At 37.0% G+C, this 20,264-nt stretch overlaps 1 protein-coding gene across 1 annotated transcript in view; it reads left to right on the top strand.

Moving 5' to 3' along the window:
* Nucleotides 1–20,264, top strand: part of ADGRV1 (adhesion G protein-coupled receptor V1) — a 506,902-nt gene that overhangs the window by 266,920 nt on the left and 219,718 nt on the right. The gene's annotated exons all lie outside the window — the stretch shown is intronic.

The following is a 20,264-nucleotide window of genomic DNA, read 5'->3' as shown; positions in this document are numbered from 1 at the left end:
TCTCTCAAGTAAATAAATAAAAATATTTAATAAAAAATATTTTAAAAAATATATGGAAAGTATATTTGGAGAGAAAATTCTCCAGCTTCCTGACAATAGAGGATGATTGTGGTATGATAAAATAATAAAATACCCTACAGAATATTGTATTTTAAATGTTTTACTGAATATGTTACCAAAATTAATGATGTCCATAAAATTTTACTTAGATATTGTATGAAAGTACCATTTTTCTTAATCTTAGAATGATTTCTGTTGTTTTTCTTTTTTTTAAGATTTTATTTATTTGACAGAGAGATAGAGCACAAGTAGGCAGAGCGGCAGGCAGAGGCAGAGGGAGAAGCAGGCTCCCCACTGAGCAGAGAGCCCAACGCTGGGCCTATCCCAGGACCCCGGAATTATGACCTAAGCTGAAGGCAGATGCTCAACTGACTGAGCCACCCAGGGGCCCCAGAATGATTTCTATTTTAGATATCATTAAAATAGGTTAAATGTGATGTTATTGTCAATGTAAGGAGGCAAATGACATAAACCCATCTGCTATCATTGTTTATCTATGTATATATATTTTTAATTTGGCATGCAGTGCTATCTTTGTAATAATTACTTAATTTAATTAATGTGGAAACTTTGATTTTAACATGGGCAAATGATATATATGATTACATCACCTTGATAGTTTTTTTTATCTATGTTGAAAAGTTATGAGTTCAGAGCAAAAAATGCAACTTAAATTTTACCCATTAGGATTTAAAGGCTAAAGGGTCAATTTTCCTGGACAGTGTTGACTAGAACTCTAAATGAGCTTTTGAGGAAAGTATCAGGTAATCTTTTGTGGCTTTAAAAAATCATTATAGATTTGTTCAATTCCTGTGCTTTGAAGTTCCCACTATTCTCAATACTATAAGACTACATGTGAACATGAAATCACCTATCTTCATATTTTTCAACATGTTTCCCATAATGAATTTCTATTATTTTAAGAAGATGTTTTGATTTGATTATACTAGTACTCTGAATCAGATTTTCCAACACAGATTATAATAGCTTATGAAATGCTTCAGTGATATAAGGATAGAATAATATATAATAAAACTATCAATCTCTTAATTTTCTAGATCCCAAAGTAACAAAGTCTAATAACATTCATACCTGGAAATTTGAAAATTAGGTGAATTGTGGATATAGTAGTCAGGTATTTAAAAACAGCTGTATTAGGGCACCTGGGTGGCTCAATCTGTTAAGTGTCTAACTCTTGGGTTCAGCTCAAGTCATGATCTCATGGGTCATGAGAGAGCCCCATATCAGGCTCCGCACTCAATGGGGCATTTGCTTGAAGATATTCTCCCTCTGCCCCTCCCCCACCACTGTCTTAAATAAATAAATAAATAAATCTTTACAAAAATTTTAAAAATTAAAAAAAGGAAAAACAGCTATATTGAACATTTTTGGAAAATGAAGTATACACATTTAAAGTGTACAATTTGTTAAGTTTTGACGTATATATAGGTATATACCTATAAAATCATCAATACAGTCAAGATTGTGAATACAGTCAAGATTGTGACATACCCATCACCCCCCAAAATTTCCTCTGACCTCTTGGTAATTCTTCACCCCACTCTCTCATTTCCAGCCAACCACTGATCTATTTCCTGTCACAAAATATGAGTTTGTATTTTCTAGACTTTTACATATATTTTTTTTTGTGTTAACACTATTCATTAATACTGCACAGATAAGGGGCACCTGGGTGGCTCAGTTGGTTAAGCGTCTGCCTTCGGCTCAGGTCATGATCTAAGGGTCCTGGGATTGAGCCCCGCATTGTGCTCAGCAGGGAGCCTGCTTCTCCCTCTCCCTCTGCTGCTCCCCCTGCTTGTGCTCTTTCTCTCTCAAATAAATAAATAAAATCTTAAAAGAAAAAAATACTGCACAGGTAAATTCCAAACCAGGATATATAAGTATTAGATACTTTTATAAATAATTTTACATACTCATTCATTCCTTAAGAAATGTCTAAAATACAGCTTATTTCTAACTATAATCTTCAATCAAAACTTATCCAGTTGATTTTGGCTTTTGGCCAAGGTGGATAAGAAGGCAGATAAGTTGCAAGAGGACATGTATATTAGTTACCTATTGCTGCATAACAAATTATACCAAAACTTAGCAGTTTAAATGACGGACATTTAATTCTGAAGGTCAGAAATCCAGGAGTAGCTTTGTTGGGTGATTTTGGCCCAGGCTGTTTCATGATGTTGCAGTCACACTATTGGTGAGGGCTGCAGTTATCCAAATGCTTGACTTCACCAGAAATTCTCTTCCCAAGATGGCTTACTCATCTGCCCATTGGCCAAAGGCCAAACTCCTCACTGCCTACTCCTGCAGTTAGAAGGCATCAGACCCTCATATTCTGGACATTTTATAGGATTGTTCAACATAATGTTGGGCTTCCTACAGAGAGAATGTTACAAGAGGGAGAATGAGCATGACCAAAATGAAAGCTGAATTATGTTGGAAGTCATATACCATCTCTTCTCCCATACTCTACTGGTCACCCAGAACACCCCTGGTTCACTATGGGAGGGGACTACACACTTGATTCATGTAGGAGCTGGATGTCATTGAGGCCTTCTTGAAGGCTAGGTACCACAATATGTTTAGGCTATTTAAAATCAAACTGTTCAATAAGTTTTAAGACTCATGTAATCAGCCCATAAACCCATATTAGCCATATCTGTTTGCCTATAATTTACGGGCTGATTACATAACAGTCTTACAATTTATATAAATTAATATAATTATATTAAAATAATAATTTTAAAAGCACGTATTTAACGTTAACACTTCATTACCAGCATTTGAAAGTAACAATACTGCATTTCTTTTAAATGTCCTCTGTGTTGGGGTGCCTGGCTGGCTCAGTCGGTAAAGCAGGTGACTCTTGATCTTGGGGTGGTGGGTTTGAGCTCCATGTTGGGGGTAAAGATTACTTAAAAATAAAATCTGTGATAAATAAATAAATATTCTCTATATTTTAAGAACTTTTTGTTAAATCTAGTAGATATCATCCCTCTGTGTTTTTTTTAGTGTATAAGTATTTATGAGAGTTTCAGAACAAAAGAGAACCATCTGTATCAGTTAAATTTTCAGCATGTTATAAAAGAATCTGAATCCATTATATATAGTTTTATTCTCAAGAATTAATAATAAGGGGTGCCTGGGTGGCTCAGTTAGTTAGGCATCTGACCCTTGATTTCGACTCAGAACATGATCTCAGGGATCGAGCCCCAGTTGGGCTCAGCACTGGGCATGGAGTCTGCTTAAGATTCTCTCTCTCCCTCTGCCCCTCCGCATTGCTCGTGCACATGCATGTGGTCTCTAAAAAAAAAAAAAAGAAAGAATAAGCATTAAATTAAGAAAGATTCGCTAATTCAATATTTATTTTTCACAAGTTCTACTGTAACAAAAAGTTGTTCATATGAAGATTGTGATTGTATTATTCACACTTTTCAATGCATTTCCAGTATTTTAGGTGTAGATACATTTTAAAAATTCTTCACCAGTGTTGCTTTGAAAACTGGTATGGGGAGACATAAAGAGAAGGATCTGAATGTAAAAATAAATCCCACTTAGAAATTCAGCATACTTTTAAAAGATTATCTAAAGCTAAATTATAGCTTATACTTAAACTCTAATAAAGACTCAAAATATTAATAGATATTCTCCTATATTACCAGTGATACCAAAATAAGCCCCCAGTGCAAACAATGAAAACTAAATTGAGCACAGCATCAAAAATCTGGCAGTAAAATCACTTTGCCCCACCCTGTAGCACATGCTGTTCTCAAGGAAGAAGCAGTACATTCTAAAGCTTAAGGTTTGGCAAAGGTTCTCATCATTCTCAGACCTCTTTCAAACTCCCAGATCTGTATTCAATTTCATTATTCTTTTCATACTCCTGCCTGCCCCATCTGCTCTTGCTGATCACTTTATAAAACATCAGGAATACCTGCACAAGTTGATGTAATTTTAACTGCACCCCAAACACAGCAGGATATAAAGTGAGTAGGTGAACTAGCTTGCTTTGCTTAGTGAGTTGAAGACTTACTGAGGGTAGTGGGGAGCACTGTATGTTGGCTGGCTGACAAAACTGAGTAGACTAATAAGCTTTGACTGTTCTGTTTCCAAGATAACTCTTTATTTCCCCAATATTTCATGACTTTGTTAAGAGTGCATCAGTCACTGACGGTGCAGGGCGCGTTGGCTTCTCAGATGCCATCGGGCTCCCTGAGTGTAACCGGCATAGCACACAGACATGGGCATTGCATGGGTACCTATTCCCAAGAATGAATGTGGAACCTAATTTATTATTTACCTTGAATTTCTTCAAGATAAATTTTCATTAAATTAGGAATATCGGTATTAAGAAGCAAGGTCTTGTTTCCTAAATTTGGCCCTTTAATCAGAGTGCTTTCATTAGATTAATTTTAAGCATTCATTACATTAATCAATATTTATTGAGTTTCTAATAAAGGCCAAGCAACCATGTTCACAGTGGTGAACAAAAAGGGGCAGGGCTTCTACTCTGGGCATAAATACCTTAACATTTGAGACTGACATAAAGGGGTAGATAAACACACTTCAGGTAGTGGTGAGTGTTATGGTCAAAATCAGTTGGAGTGATATGCTGTCAGAGAAGGCATCACTGTGGAGATGACATGTGAACTGAGAGGAAATGCAAAAATTGAGGCAGGAACATTTGAGGCAGAGAAAATAGTGAGAGCGAAGGAAGGCCCAGAGGCTAGAACAAGCTTGACATGCTTGAGCAACAGAAAGGACAGGATAGCTATCACTTAGTGCACAAGACAGGAAGTCTTAGAAAATGGGGCCAAGAGGTGGGCAGGGCCTTGGCATAGCATGTCTTTAAAATTTAAAATTTATTTTCTTTTTTCTCAGTTTAGTAAAATACATAGACCATCTGCCTCTTCGTAACAGAGTAAATTTCAAGTTAAAGGACTAGCTGATGTGAATGTCATTATTTTCGCTACTTAATTTTGAAATAACTTAATTTGCTGATGATGTCTCCAGTTTGGGAAATGTATAAGTAACATGGAGCTTACAGCCAAGATCATGTAAGACATATGTAAGCAAGCAGTTAGGAGTAGCACATCGAGAGGATAGTATCCACACTTTGCCTTAATTGAATACTGCATTTATCTATTAATTTTGTGCAAATAGTTGAATTGGAAGTTGTTTTGTCTATAGATTTGTGCCCTTCACTAGAATGAGATGTGCTAATAGGGGTGCAGATAAGTCCTTGAACCCCAGCTTCTGATATGGTTGACTATCAGATAGTCAAACTAAGTGGATTTACTGTAGTTGAAAATGTAAATTGTTGGACTATATACTTTTTTTTTTAAGATTTTATTTGTTTTTGAGAGAGATGAGAGAGAGAGTGAGAGAGAGAACGCGCACATGAGTGGGGGGAGGACAGAGGGAGAGTGAGAAGCAGGCTCCCCGCTATCCCAGGACCCCTAGGATCATGACCTGAGCCGAAGGCAGACACTTAACCAACTGAGCCACCCAGGTGCCCCAAGGACTATATACTTTTTAAAACTATCATAAATTAGTTTAAATGCAGTAGATCTGACATTTCTTTCTGAGATATTTCAAAGTCTAAGGAAAGAAATTTATCTCTTTATGTTTCTTGGACTTACAAATTTCACCCAAAGTGATCAAATTTAAAAACAAATAAATCTGATGTTACAGTGAATTACTTGCTGCTACTCAGTGTCTAAGCATTGGGGCTCATTCTTCAGAATTGAGACAAGTGACAACCACTCAATGTATTTGGTTCTTGACTGCTGTGTTTTTATCTTTATGGTTTCAATATATATGTATTAGAAGTGAAACTAACATAGTAAAATAAATATCCCATGTGAGTGAAAAAATAAGCACTGTGATTTCTCAAGAAAAAAACTAAAATATAAACCTTGTCATGAACTTCTTGTTACCACACCAGCACAAAACAGTGTTAAATACTCAAGGAGGGGACTGCCAGGGCTAGATGAAGTGTCCCTTATGGTACAATCTTGTTGGCAAGCTGACCAACACAGGGTGTAGACTATGAAGGCCCAGGAAGCACAAACCTCAAGTTTGGACAAATTATGAAATTTGAGTCTTGCCTTTACAGAATGTTCTCTTTTATATGTATTTGCTTCCAAAATAGCTACTTCTCATTAAGACTCCCTCCTGTTTTGTTGTTTGTACATGTGTTTTAGAGAGGAAAATGTCTTACCTTAGAGATATAGTATTGAATCCAGAATGCCACTGAGCCAGCACAAAGTTTAGCACATTTAATACATATTTTGTATAAATATAAACATTTATAATATAAATTGAAATTTAATCTTGTAAATTAATTTAGTTCAGACAAATGAAAATTAACCTATAGAAGGAAAGACAGCATATAAATATGATTCACTGTCAGTGTTGATACGGAATTCAGGAGATCTGGATCTTATACACTTACTTGTTATTTGTTAATTTTGTGCCTGTTTGATCAGCTACTAAATGTGCATAATATACTGTTAAGTGTTTGGAATAGTAAAGTGTGGATGTACATATATGTGTATATAATTCACTATACTTTAGAATTAAATTCATTATATGAGGTGTCCATGAAGTACTGTGGGCTTAGCACAGTGCCTCACAAAACATCAGCACTCGATATATTATTAACTCTCCTTAACAGCCAGGTTTTCCCTTTTTTGTACCCCCAAAAGGTGCTTGGACATTTTGCATTCTAGTATCTTAATATTATATCAGGACTGAATTACCTCAAAAATAACTTTTTACCTATGTGCGGTTAGCAATCAGGAAAAGAAAAAGAAGTGGGGCGAGGAGAGAACTACATTTATTTTCCTTTTTTAGGGGATCCCAGATGATGAGAACTTATATGCCTCTCCATTTACTGGCTTTATTCATCTGAACACACAGATATTCCTTCTTTGAGGGCTATTATTTTGTCTCTGAGGCTTTCTTTGGCTTGTGTTTGCTTAGTGAGAGGGTAAGAAACTTTTTTCCAACTTGCCTTTCCTTTAGAGAATGTATAGATGGGATGGGGTGCTCATGTAGCTTAACACCATAGGAGAGGGAAGCACAGCTTTGGGGACTTGGTGTGACTTACTAAAGCCTGTAACAGTAGTGATGGATGAGGTCAGAGGGTGGCATGCCCTGTCCACCCAGCCCCTGCTGATCTGAATCTGACTTTCCTGGAGTTGATTGCCTTTGCCTTTATCCAGTTCCTTCCAGGCCCAGTAGGATCTTAAAAGTAAGACAGAGAATTTCAGGTGAACACAATTGCTTGGCAAGTACCCTAAGAAATGCTCTTGTGTAAGTGGGTGCAGCGTTACTTTTCCAAGTGCGTCCAGTTCCATTGTCATGTAGGTACATTTATATGCCTTAATCCCTGAAAACACTTCAAAGCATTAATGTGAATTTCAAGTTGATTTCCTTCTGTCATGTGTGACTGTTTGATGCTGAAGATCCTTTGCAGGCAAAGAGAGTGGATAACAGGTTCTGTCTAGAACCAGAACTTAAGGGCCTCCAATGACTTAATCACTGTGCTTGGGCCAGCAAGTGGAGGATCTCAGCGATTCACTTTTGTTGGGTCCTCAGTGGTCATTTCATTGCCTTATGTGCTTAACATATTTTAATTTACCTCCTACTTTCAAGTTGGTCATAGAAATTTTTTTTTAAAGCCTGATAAGCCAGCAGATTCCACAGTTTAATTCCCTTAGTCAGTGTTGAGTCATTACTGTATTCTCACCTTCACAGCAGATGTCATCACTGGGATTTGGGATTTGCTGAAACACTTTCCTCCAAATCAAAAGTTTCACAACTTCATGTAGGTTAGCATTTTCATTATATCTGATTTTTAGCATGCTTGAATAAGTTTAAATGCTGGTAACTGGTTAAAAGTAACTGAACCAAAGGAACTGGGGATGGTATCACAGATTCTTGGAAATCAGTTAGGGTTAAGCCGCTGCCTGTCTTTTTTATGTAAACATAAAGTTCAAGGGTCACACATGACATAGAAAAAAAAAGTGTTTAGCTTCTGCAAAACTTTTTTTAACTCTTTCTTTAAATAGTTTCCTGATTGTACCCTGTTTGCAAAGTAAATGAAACAGTTGAACTTCCTGGATGCTGGGTTTTAGCAGAAATATATCGGATAGCAAACTTACTGGCAGATGAATCACAGTATTTTTCACCTTCAGTTGAAGATACGCTGCTCTGTCCAAGGTCAATCCCGAGACCTTTGAGATGCTGTTTTCTGGCCTGGAGTTTACTTAAGGAATAGATCACTCTCCATACCTATCTGAGGCTATGTTCTCTATTCTATCTGGCCCTCGATAGGTAAACCTCCCCTATGTGGCCAAAAGCAACAAAGTTGAGAAAACCAAGCTGCATCTGGAAACCTGTTATTAGTCTGCCTCTTCCCATACCAAAAGCCTACATTCTTGCCTTTTTCCCAGGGTCTGACTTTGGGCCCTGTTCTCTGCTGGCTGTGACCTCAGCACCTCTCTAACATAAGAATTTGGCTTTCTTCTCTCTGCCTCATTTCATTCTCTTTCTTTGCACCCTAATTTTTACACTGCAGATACTTTTGGTTCTTCTCCTTTCTTTGACTGTACTTTTAGGTTTCTCCAGGCATGGTGTGCCCACCTCCTGCACCTTCCAGACTTTCACTGTCCATTCCTTCCCCTCCCCCTGACACTTCCCCAATCTTATCTACCTCACTGAGCAGTCTGGTCTCAAGAATGAGTTTCTTGCATCTTAGCCTGCTGGAGTTTTGGCAAGCTAACCTTACCCATCATCTAATGGACCTCACCAACCTGTCTGTCTACCTGGGGTGATGCCATCAGTTCTTTAAAAGAGAGTATGGCTGGGGCACCTGGGTGGCTCAGCTGGTTAAGCGTCCGACTCTTGATTTTAGCTCAGGTCTTGATCTCAGCTTAGGTCTTGATCTCAGGGTCGTAAATTCGAGCCCCACGTTGGGCTCCACACTGGGTATGGAGCCTACTTAAAAAAAAAAAAAGGAAGAGAGTATGGCTTTGTGCCTATTGATCCCTCTGGTTTCCCTTTGACTGACGATTCCTTGCACTTTTTCTCACCACAAATTTCATGTTGGATAGACAATATAAGAAAAACACACATACTTCTTTTATTTACTATTTGAGTAAAGTTATATCACCTAGCCCCTGTTTTAGATGTCATCACTTCACTAATCTTGTTTAATCTATTAACATGGGGGTGGAGAGTTAATGATAAATAGAATGGAATAAATTTTACTAGCAGAAAGTAATACTTTATCTGCTCTTAAATAGGGTTGTGTCCATTTAGATGAGTATTTAATAGTTCTCTGAAAGGCTTTGCTTGGATGCCCAGACTTCTGCACACAGACTACTGCCATTCTTTTCTTTAATCTAAAACCATGCTTCTCAGACATTAATGTGAATATGGGTTTGTATACAAAACAGACCAATGCATACCTTGAACTTTATGGGCAAAATCACCTTTGAAAATCCCTTTTGTTTGGCCCTTCAACTGAATTTTTTTTTTTTAATTTAAATCATTTACCAAGATTTAAAAATCAGGAAATTTCAGCAGAAATCCAGATTTTTAGTTCAAAAAAACTTTAAATCTGACAGCAGCACTACTTGCAGCAGCTATGAGCTGGCTCCAAGGAACAGCTGACTCTTGACACGGGTATGTGCTTGTTGGTTTGACGTAATTCCTGTCCTGCAGGCCTCCCTCACTTATATTAGCTGTTGGGCCTTATAGGCATTTGCATTTGTGATCTTTGTCCTAAAAGGAGAAGAATGGTTGGAACCAAAGAGAATAAGGCATAGATTCTTACATAGGAACATTTTCTTTTGGAAAATCAAAACATACCAAAAAAATTACAAAGAATAAAATAACAGTTTCGTATTACCACCACCCAGAATAAGTTTCTGTTAAGTTTTGGGAAATTTGCTTTCAAGGATTTCCCGCTATAGAATTTTATTAGGATGTGCAGGAGTTAATTTCTCCCTCAGCAAGCTTCCCCCATTCTTAAAGATTTTGCTACATTTTTTCTTGGGAGATGTAATTATTTCAGGTTTGCAAAGTCTAGTCACTTCGTGACTAGGGTGTTAGGCTTTCTCCAAATCGGGGACTTTACTGGTTCCTGGTTAAGGATTCTTTTTGACCACTGGGCCCAAGTAGAAAACATGGTTGTCAGTTGATTTCATAGTGGTTTAAATAGGACAGAGGCACAGTTGTAAGTACTTTTAACAGGTTAATTTGTGAGTATTCATAAATGTGGAACATTTCAAGGCAGTTAGATTCATCTTAGTTCTGACCTTACCCGTTTAGGAAGGTATATTTTTCAGATTCTGGCCAGCTTCAGGCCAAAGGAAGTAAGTGAATACAGTCAAGTATTCATCTAGACCAAAGTTGAGAAATCCAGCTGCCTTTCTCATGTGGTGTGATATTTCTAGCCACACCTCCATTGCCTTCAAACCTTTGTACCAAAGAGCTCTCCCCTTGGGAATGAGTGTGAACCCATTTGACTTTTGCTCAGACTACTTACATAATTATCAACTTCTGATTTGCGGCTGCTGTGCATTTTAGCAGTTTGACCATACTCAGGGGTTTAGGATGCAAATAATTTTTTAAATTAGGATTTAGAGTCTTTTGCTTTCTCCCAAGAGATAATTTAATCCGTAGTATGGCTGTGATATACAAATAAATGTATAATAAGGATATAAAATAAATTTTTCAATGAGATAAAGTATAGAGCTCAACACTTTGGTATTTAATTAGTGTTTAGTTGATGTCAGTATCTTCCTTATTAAAAATATGCATTATCCCAGCAATATCATGGATTAGATAGAATTCTGTGGTCTATTCAGGAAGCCTCACTATGTCATAGCATGGTTTCTGTGGGAAAATACACTCTGTGATACACATATTGGGAAAGGATGCAAGGATGCTAGGAATCCAACTTTCTTACTTAGCCACAAACGCTGAGGGTGGTGTATGTGACAGTCATTTGTGCTGATAGATACCTGCAGACTCTTGTGTTCCTGTTGTTCACACCTTGCACCTCAGGCTAGAGCCCTCTCTCCTCCACTTTTCCCAGCTCCATTAGGTATATTTGGCACATTTTGGCACCTGCAACCCTATTTCTCTCTCTCTTTTTTTTTTTTTTTTTTACCATTTCTCTTCTGTTCATTCCCATGAGTACAGTATTGGTGAACATATCTCCTACTTCAGAAGGAGTATATTCACTTACAGCAATAGGCCATTTCTGTTTGTCTTTCTGTAGCAAATGCTTATTGTTCTTACCTTAAAGATGAATTTGAAAATGCCTGTATTAGACTACTTTGTTTGTTTATAATCAGGTAAATCACTGTATTAGACTCCTTTGTTTGTCTGTAATTGACTAAATCACTGCTGTTTTTATTCCCAAATATACATTTCTGTAATTCAATTTTAAGAGCAAATTCCCCTAAGAGAGGACAGAAGAGTAAACAGTGTCTGCACATAGCCCAATTTCAGTGTTGCATGAACTAGCAGGTGACTGGGATTCTGCTTTGAAAACCAGCAGGAAATTCAGTTTAGCCAGATGGGGGAACGGAGGGGACGGGGGGAGAAGTAGGGGCCTGATAATGTAATGTCCAATTGCTTATGATAAACAGTTTTTGTTTCATTCTAAGTGTGATAAGAAGTCATTATAAAGTTTTGGCTGCTGGGTGGAGGATGGGCTGCGGTGAAAAGTAGATGGTGGGGAACAGTGAAAACAAAGAGAACAGTGAAGATGCCTTTGCAAGAGTCCAGGGGAACGATAGGGATGGCTTAAACTAGGGGATTAGTAGTGGGGAGAAGAGGTTTCAGGTTTGTGCTATATCTTGAAGGTAAAGCCGACAGGATTTGCTGCTGGGCTGGATGTTTCCTGTGAGAGAAAAAGAGGAGTCTAGGCAGACCCCTGGTTTGAGTCACTCAGTCTTTATTGATCCCTTCCCTTCAACACACCAGTTATCCAAGTCATTTCTTCCTTCCAGAACTTTGAGCCCTACTCCATTCCTTGCTTCTCATCTCTTCTCTAACCACCCACCTCTGGAAACTTACAGATTATACCTGTTTTGTGAACTTTCTAACAGATTTTGAAATCCTTGATCTTTCATCAAACTCTTCTGATTGACCAAAGACCACACTCTTTCCACATAGTTTATTCAGTTGGGAGGAAGAGTTTCCATAGCTGTTCTGTCCTCAATCCAGGTACATATGTTGCATCCTGGCTACAGTGCTCTACCTTTTAACTGAGAAATACTAATGCCTCATTTTCCATTATGTATTTGCCCTGCATGTTTAATCCATGTTTTAATATATGTGCATTCATGTAAGTGCCTGTCTTTGATTTTGAACACTTAGAGGGATACAACTCGTTTCTAAATAAATATTTTTTAAGTGATGAGAACATTTCAGTTCCAATGTAGTAGCTAGTGGCTTGTTTGGTAAGAATTTTAATCACACTTTGACTAGTAATCAGGCTCTTTTCTCCTCACATTTTAAAGTGATGGCGTACCTGGATTTTTCTGAAGGAAGCACTCTGCTTTCAGTTTTCAAGGACTGGCCTTTGAAAACTCAGTAAACCACACTGAGTTTACCAAGCTCTCCATTATGCCAGTATCATACCTTTGTCATTCTACCACATGTGACATCTATTTCCCAATATTGGAAAGCCACTTTTGTGTTAGAAACTCTTTGAAAAGGGATGGGAAAATCCTTTATTTTAGGGGAAAAGTGACATCCCATTTACTGATAATAAATCTAGAATTTTCATTGAGCTGACTTTAATAATATGTTTTTATGAACCATGTTTAGCAACGGGAATTAATTTCCTTTGAGTATCACCATGGACTTTAGAAACCAAGAATGATTTATTTGCTTTGTGTCTAAGATTAACCAAGTTAAGAATGGAAAAATCCTATTAGATCATAAGAGACTGTTCCCTTCCCCACTGCAGGATTAAGTGCTACAGTATATTTCCTAATCTTTGTTCTTTTTAATAACATTCTTCCTGTATCCATTTGAAAGTCATTACCCCCAAAATATTTCCATGAAATTATATCGTGCATGATTTCAGATAAAGATAAATTTCTTATGTTTGTTTTACAATACACACCAAAGTTTATTTTTTTTTAAATATTGAGCAATATTTATCTCTTTCAAATGAGACAATCATACTAGCTCTCTACAAGTTTAAATAAAAACAGTATTTTCTTGTACTTGAGTAACTTGCACTATAATTTTGGAATAGTGCTATTTTGTTTGGAACACAGGGTGGATTATGTGTCATTTGTCAGATATACTTTACAAAGAAATTAGAATGTACCCTAAACCAAGAGGGAAGCAGATCAGGGTTTGTTTTCTTTTTTGGCTTTCTGTTTCTTAATATAAAAAAGGTGGAATTGATAGACTAATGATCCATTGGGACATGGATAACTCAATAAAGTGGTAGTCCATATTCTCAGAGAGTATAGAGATGCACATGCAGAGCTGCCAAACCTCAACTAGTGACTATTGCTGGGTGGTCTGTCCGTGATTCCCACATGGTGTCCAGCCAGGACTTTATTTGTTCAAACTTAACTAAGATCCATCTAGAAAATATAACTAGGCAATAGTGTAAATTCAATCAATCAGCAAATTAGTTATTAGGTATGTCATTATTTAATACATTAAGCGGGGCTACTGTGGACATTTCTCTTTCATCCTAATGGTCTGTGTGTTTGGAATTATTCTCAAAGGTAGTTTGAAAATCTGCTGGCTTAAAAAAACAAACAAACTAACTAACTTGAGAAACAAAAGAATAAGCCTGAATGTTATGTATCAGTTAAATTGGATTTGCATATTATCTTAGTAACAGTCTGCAATTAATCATCTAAATTAATAAATATTACTTTTTTCCACCAAACCTGATAAAAACCTACTAATTTACTACTGAAAAATTGGCCATGGCTCCTCAGTGTTTCCAAGATGACGTCTAAACTCCTTAGCACAGCAAATGCTTCAACAGCAAGCCATGCTCAGTCTCCCCTTCTGTCCCTTCTCTTTCTCCAATCTCCCCCCTACCCCTCACCCATATCCCAGTGGTCTCATGTCTTTACTGCTGTAGATTCTGCTGCCACCTGCAACTTCTTCTCTTTCTTTGCCTGGTGGATTACTACTCATTCTCCATACGCAGCATCAAATGGCTGAGCAGCTTTTCTGGGCTCGACTAGGTGGCCCTGAAATATTTTATATTCTCTGGGTTTTTCTAAGGCTGAGATGATGCTTTTTCATTTCTGTATCCCTCTCTTCATTTAGTACCTGCCCCACTGTCTGCTAAATATTTGATAGCAGGGATATTGAATGTGTTTATGGATTTTGTCAGTAAGTTAATGAATGAATACTATAGTAATCCATCCATGGGTGGATACTAATCAACGCTTTAATGACTAGTATCCAGTGTTTTCTATTCTGGTTCTTCATATTTCACACAAGTGAATAAATCTAGGCCTATTGTATTTTGGTACATGAACCATATTTTTATTTGCTTACCTTTACCTTGAATTCAGTGGCAGAATCTTATTATAATTATCTTAGATAAGTTACTTGATCTCACACAATTATATAATAAATATTGCGTGTATTTGCCCTTCTGTGCATTTGTTTGGGTAAAGAGTGATATCACAGTATTCAGGGAGTTCTCAGAAACATTTAAGAAATATTCTACTAAAAATCAAAATATAACATGAATCCATAGCTCTTTGGGTTTTTGGAATCCCTTCGGGGAAGCTGACGAATGAAATGAGAAAAAAAATGCAGGGTTGTACACAGTTGTGTTAAAATGCTCAGAGGATAAAAATAATTGCTATAAAATTCAGAGAGTGATGTGTTGAGATGGATAAAGAAGGATTAAGGAAGGAGGTAGCATATGAGTGTGATTTTAAGGATAAATGGGGGGCAGAATACTGCAGGAATTTGGGGGCATCATAGCAGAAGTACAGGCTCTGGAGAATATTTCCTTGATCACCCTTCCTTACTTTGCCTTTTCTCCAGACACTCCAGTTTGCCTGCTGCTATGCACAAGATCACACTAGCCAAGTTCTGGGAAAGGATCCAGTAGGAAACATGCAAGAAACTTCCTGGCCATGACAGAAAATTGCTTCAGTATTAGATTGCTTTGTTGCTTGGGCCTCACATCTGTTTCCTTGTCCTTTCACCAACCCCTATGCTGGTTAAAGTGGATCTCCTGATTCCTGCCTTCTTGACCTTGTTACCATTTCAGAAGCCTTGCCATTGTGCCTTGGGGTTCTCATCTGCCTGCTTGATTTTTTTTTTTTTTTCACTTTTGGTCTCTGAGCTCCTGTGGACCTGTATGTTCTGATTTCTGCCTAGCTGAGGTTCCTGACTTGCTATTCTCACTCAGATCTTTGCTTGTTAGTGTAGCTGGCTTACCATCTATTAAGTTGCTGACCCTCTAGTTTTTAGTATAGTTGGCTTACTCTCTATTTGCATAGACTGCATTTCCAACCAGAAAATATTGTAGTCTCCGTTTCCTGCCGTGCATCTTGTTCTATCATAACAATCAGCTCACTTGCCATGAGTGATTCATTTATGGGAATACTGAAAAAATAGGATAAATCTGTGAAGGGATTTCCTAGATAGGTTGAAGTTTTTATTTCACACTCTATGTCAGCGGTTTTTGAAATGGGGGGTTTGCACTTCAAAAATACACAGGGTGATCCACTGGAGTGTGAAAAGAAATTATTTTAATGACTAGTTTGTATCTTAAATTTTAAAAAGAAATACAGTTATTTAAAATACAAAAGAAATGAAAAATATAAATATTTAAAATAAAAATAAATAAATTACACAAATATTTAAATTATAGATTGACCTAAGTTACTCTGTATGCCAGAATGCTCAAAATCAAGTGTGGCAACAGGTTTCTGGAAGGAGGTGTCTGAACTCCACGTCTTGTAAGAGTTGACAGTGGGGACCTTACCTGTTTATTCACTTTCAGCATATTTGAGGAATTGCATATTTGTGTGCCTGGATTTACAGATTGTGTTTTTAGCTTTAACCGGAATAGCACTCAAAAAGTGATCAAGTGCCTTAAAAAAGAGCCTACAGATTGAAGTTACTGCACATGATACAGCCACATGTACAGATTTTATGCATCTGAGAGCCAGGAACACAAGGCCTATACTCCTAATACAAACTCTAACTTTAACTACACTTAGAGCAAAAATTAATAGGATTTTGATCAGTTATAACAGAAATTCCAGCAACAAATATTGGTAATTTCCAAAAAGACTATTTGAAAGGCAGATACCTACAAATATCTCTGATGAAGAACCTCACCCTATGTGTATATTCTACTTTGAGATAATAAGCACAGTGAGCATGGTATCATTTAAAAATAGTGTTTATTTCACTTTTATACTTAACCTTTAAAATTTCCATTTTTGCTCATGTTTAGTTATATATATTTAATTCTGAGAATAGATGTATATATTTTACACATAAATAATATTCATATTTTGAGTACATGATCAAAAATTTTTTTGGTGATTGGGGTTGTTCAGTGCTCATCTGATTGAAAATGTTTGGAAATCACAGGTATTCCCAGTGGGGGCTGGTTTCAATGTGGGAGTGATTAGATGAATTTAGACCTTTCTGAAGTTTATTCTAAAGAGGCTGAATATGGAATACTAATTTATTATTATTATTAACCTAATTTATTAAATCATTAGGTTCTCATTTGAAATCATAACCCAAAAGAAATTTTTAGGAAAGAATTCACTTCTGTTGGGAAATTGAGTTGTGTACCATTTCCCTGAATACTCTGCATAGGTGTATATAAACTAATTTTTGAGAAAGAGGAGATATATATGTATATACACACAGACACTTATACATATATACACCATTGAATTTTGCTCTAAGTGTAGTTAAGAAAAAGTTTGTATTCAGAGTATAAGTATCACCTTTGACATGAGGGGTACTTTTTTTTTTCCAGTCTTTTTTATTGTTATGTTAATCACCATACATTACATCATTAGTTTTTGATGTAGTGTTCCATGATTCATTGTTTGCGTGTAACACCCAGTGCTCCATGCAGAACGTGCCTTCTTTAATACCCATCACCAGGCTAACCCATCCTGCCACCCCTCTCCCCTGTAGAACCCTCAGTTTATTTTTCAGAGTCCATCCCCTCTCATGGTTCGTCTCCCCCTCCGATTTCCCCCCCATGAGGGGTACTTTCAATCTGCAAGTTCTTGGGAAGAATCTTTTTAAAGATGTATGTATACATGTTTTCCTTGCTGTCTGAAAATTTACTTTATGCCACGTTGCTTTTACAAAAGACCTACATTAGTAGCTGTTTGCACTAACTGAAAGAAATCTGAAGAGGATTTAGCTTTTATAAAATGGTAACTGCCTCTTTGCTTTATACCATTTTAGCTTATGAAAGGTTTACTAGAAATCCTCTACTTTTGGATAGCAGGAGAAATTTGTATATGTATATATATAGGTGTGTGTGTGTTTATATATACACAGAGACACACATATACTTTTCACAGTTTTTATATTTAATATCAAGAAACTGACTTTTGACCAAAAATCTAATTTTTTATGGGAATATATATATATTTAAAATATATTTATTTTAATTTTAAATAATTTAAAAATATTTTAATATATTTAAATGTGTGTGTGTGTGTGTGTGTGTGTTTTTTTTTTTTCAGAGAGAGGGAGAGAGCAGGGAAGGGACAGAGGGAGAGACACAATACCAAGCAGGTTCCATGCCCAGCACAGCACCCAACACAGGGCTCCGTCTCACAACCCTGAGATCATGACCTGAGCCAAAATCAAGAGTTTGATTAACCAACACTTAATCAACTGAGCCACCCAAGTGCCCTGGGAATATATCTTTTGATAACAAAGTGATGGCAAGTTCTTTTGTCAGTCCTGTTACAATTCTCGTCAGGTATTTGAAGTTCACAACTTGTAAGAAATAGAATGACGTTAACCTAGTATGAGATGGTCCTTATATTAACTAAGTACTAGCCATATCTTTTTTAAAGTTTTTATTTAAATTCCAGTTAGTTAACATACAGTGTAATATTCATTTCAGGTGTACAGTATAGTGATTCAACACTTCCATACAACACACTGTACTCATCACAAGTGCACTCCTTAATCCCCATCACTTTTTTTCACCCATCGCCCTACCCACCTTCCCTCTGCTAACCATCAGTTTGTTCTCTATAGTTAAGAGTCTGTTTCTTGGGACACCTAGGTGGCTCAGTTGGTTAAGGGTCCGTTGTTTTTTTTTTAAGATTTTTTATTTATTTATTTGACAGCAAGAGAGGGAACACAAGCAAGGGGGGCGGGAGAGGGAAAAGCAGGCTTCCAGCGGAGCAGGGAGCCCGATGCGGGGCTCAATCCCAGGACCCTGGGATCATGACCTGAGCTGAAGGCAGAAGCTTAACAACTGAGCCACCCAGGTGCCCCAAGGGTCCGATTCTTGATCTCAGTTCAGGTCCTGATCTCAAGGTCATGAGTTCAAGCCTCATGTTGGGCTCCATGCTGGGTGTGGAGCCTACTTAAAAAAAAAAAAAAAAATCTTTTCTTGGCTTGCCTCTCTTTTTTTCCTTTTGCTCATTTTTGAACTTTTTTTTAATAGATGAGTTGAGTCCTTTATTAATTTGACTCTGTGCTTGTTCTTATTATATTTATTGTATATGATGCTACATTCAGTGCATGTTTTCAACTATGTGCTCTATTGCCTTTACTATTGTTTCTTTGGGCATTGAGGGAGATTTCTATCTTTATTCTAGTAATTATCTTTGTACTATTACCTTAAAAATTTTTTTTAATTTAAATTCAATTTTGTTAACATATAGTGTATTACTAGTTTCAGGGGTAGAATTTAGTGATTCATCAGTTGTATATAGGACCCAGTGCTCATTACAACAAGTGCTCTCCTTAATGCCCATCACCCAATTACCCCATCCCCCGGCCACCTCCCCTCCAGTAACCCTCAGTTTGTTTCCTGTAGTTAAGAGTCTCTTATGGTTTGTGCCCCTCTCTGTTTTTATCTTACTTTATTTTTCCTTTTCTTCCCGATGTTCATCTGTTTTGTTTCTTAAATTCCACATGTGAGTGAAATCATATGGTATTTGTCTTTCTCTGACTGACTTATTTCGCTTAGCATAATACCTGCTAGTCCATCCATGTCATTGCAAGTGGCAAAACTTCATTCTTCGTGGTGGCTGAGTAATATTCCATTGTATATATATACCTCATCTTTATCCATTCATTTGTTGATGGACATTTGGGCTCTTTCCATAGTTTGGCTATTGTAGACATTGCTGCTATAAACACTGGGGTGTTTATGTGCCCCTTCGAATCACTATTTTTGTATACTTTGGATAAATACCTACTAGTGCAATTGCTGAATCATAGGGTAGTTCTATTTTTAACTTTTTGAGGAACCTCCATACTCTTTTCCAGAGTGGCTGCACCAGCTTGCATTCCCACCAACAATGTAAGAAGGTTCCCCTTTCTCCACATCCTCACCAACTTCTGTTGTTTCCTGAGTTGTTCATTTTAACCATTCTGACCAGTGTGAGGTTGTATCTCATTGTGGTTTTGATTTGTATTTCCCTGATGCCTAGTGATATTGAGCATTTTTTCGTGTCCGTTGGCCATTTGTGTATCTTCTTTGGAGAAATGTCTGTTCATGTCTTTTTGCCCATTTTTTTACTGGATTTTTTGTTTCTTGGGTGTTGAGTTTGATAAGTTCTTTATAGATTTTGGATACTAGCCCTATATCTGATATGTCATTTGCTAACATCTTCTCCCATTCCATAGGTTGTTGTCTTTTAGTTTTGTGGATTGTTTCCTTTGCTGTGCAAAAGCTCTTTATCCTGATGAAGTCCTGATAATTCTTTTTGCTTTTGTTTCCGTTGCCTTTGGAGATGTGTCTAGCAAAAAGTTGTTGAGGCCAAGGTCAGAGAGGTTGCTGAGTACTGGCCATATATTATTTAATATTGAAAAATAAAGTTCCATTGTATGTGTTTTCTGTCCATTCCACAAATAAACCTGATAAAGGATTTGTAATAGAGAACTGTAACATCTTAAAGACATTCTGTGGGTTT

This window comes from Halichoerus grypus, chromosome 2, assembly GCF_964656455.1.
Source record: "Halichoerus grypus chromosome 2, mHalGry1.hap1.1, whole genome shotgun sequence".
NCBI lineage: Eukaryota > Metazoa > Chordata > Mammalia > Carnivora > Phocidae > Halichoerus > Halichoerus grypus.
This window is presented reverse-complemented; position numbering and strand designations above follow the sequence as displayed.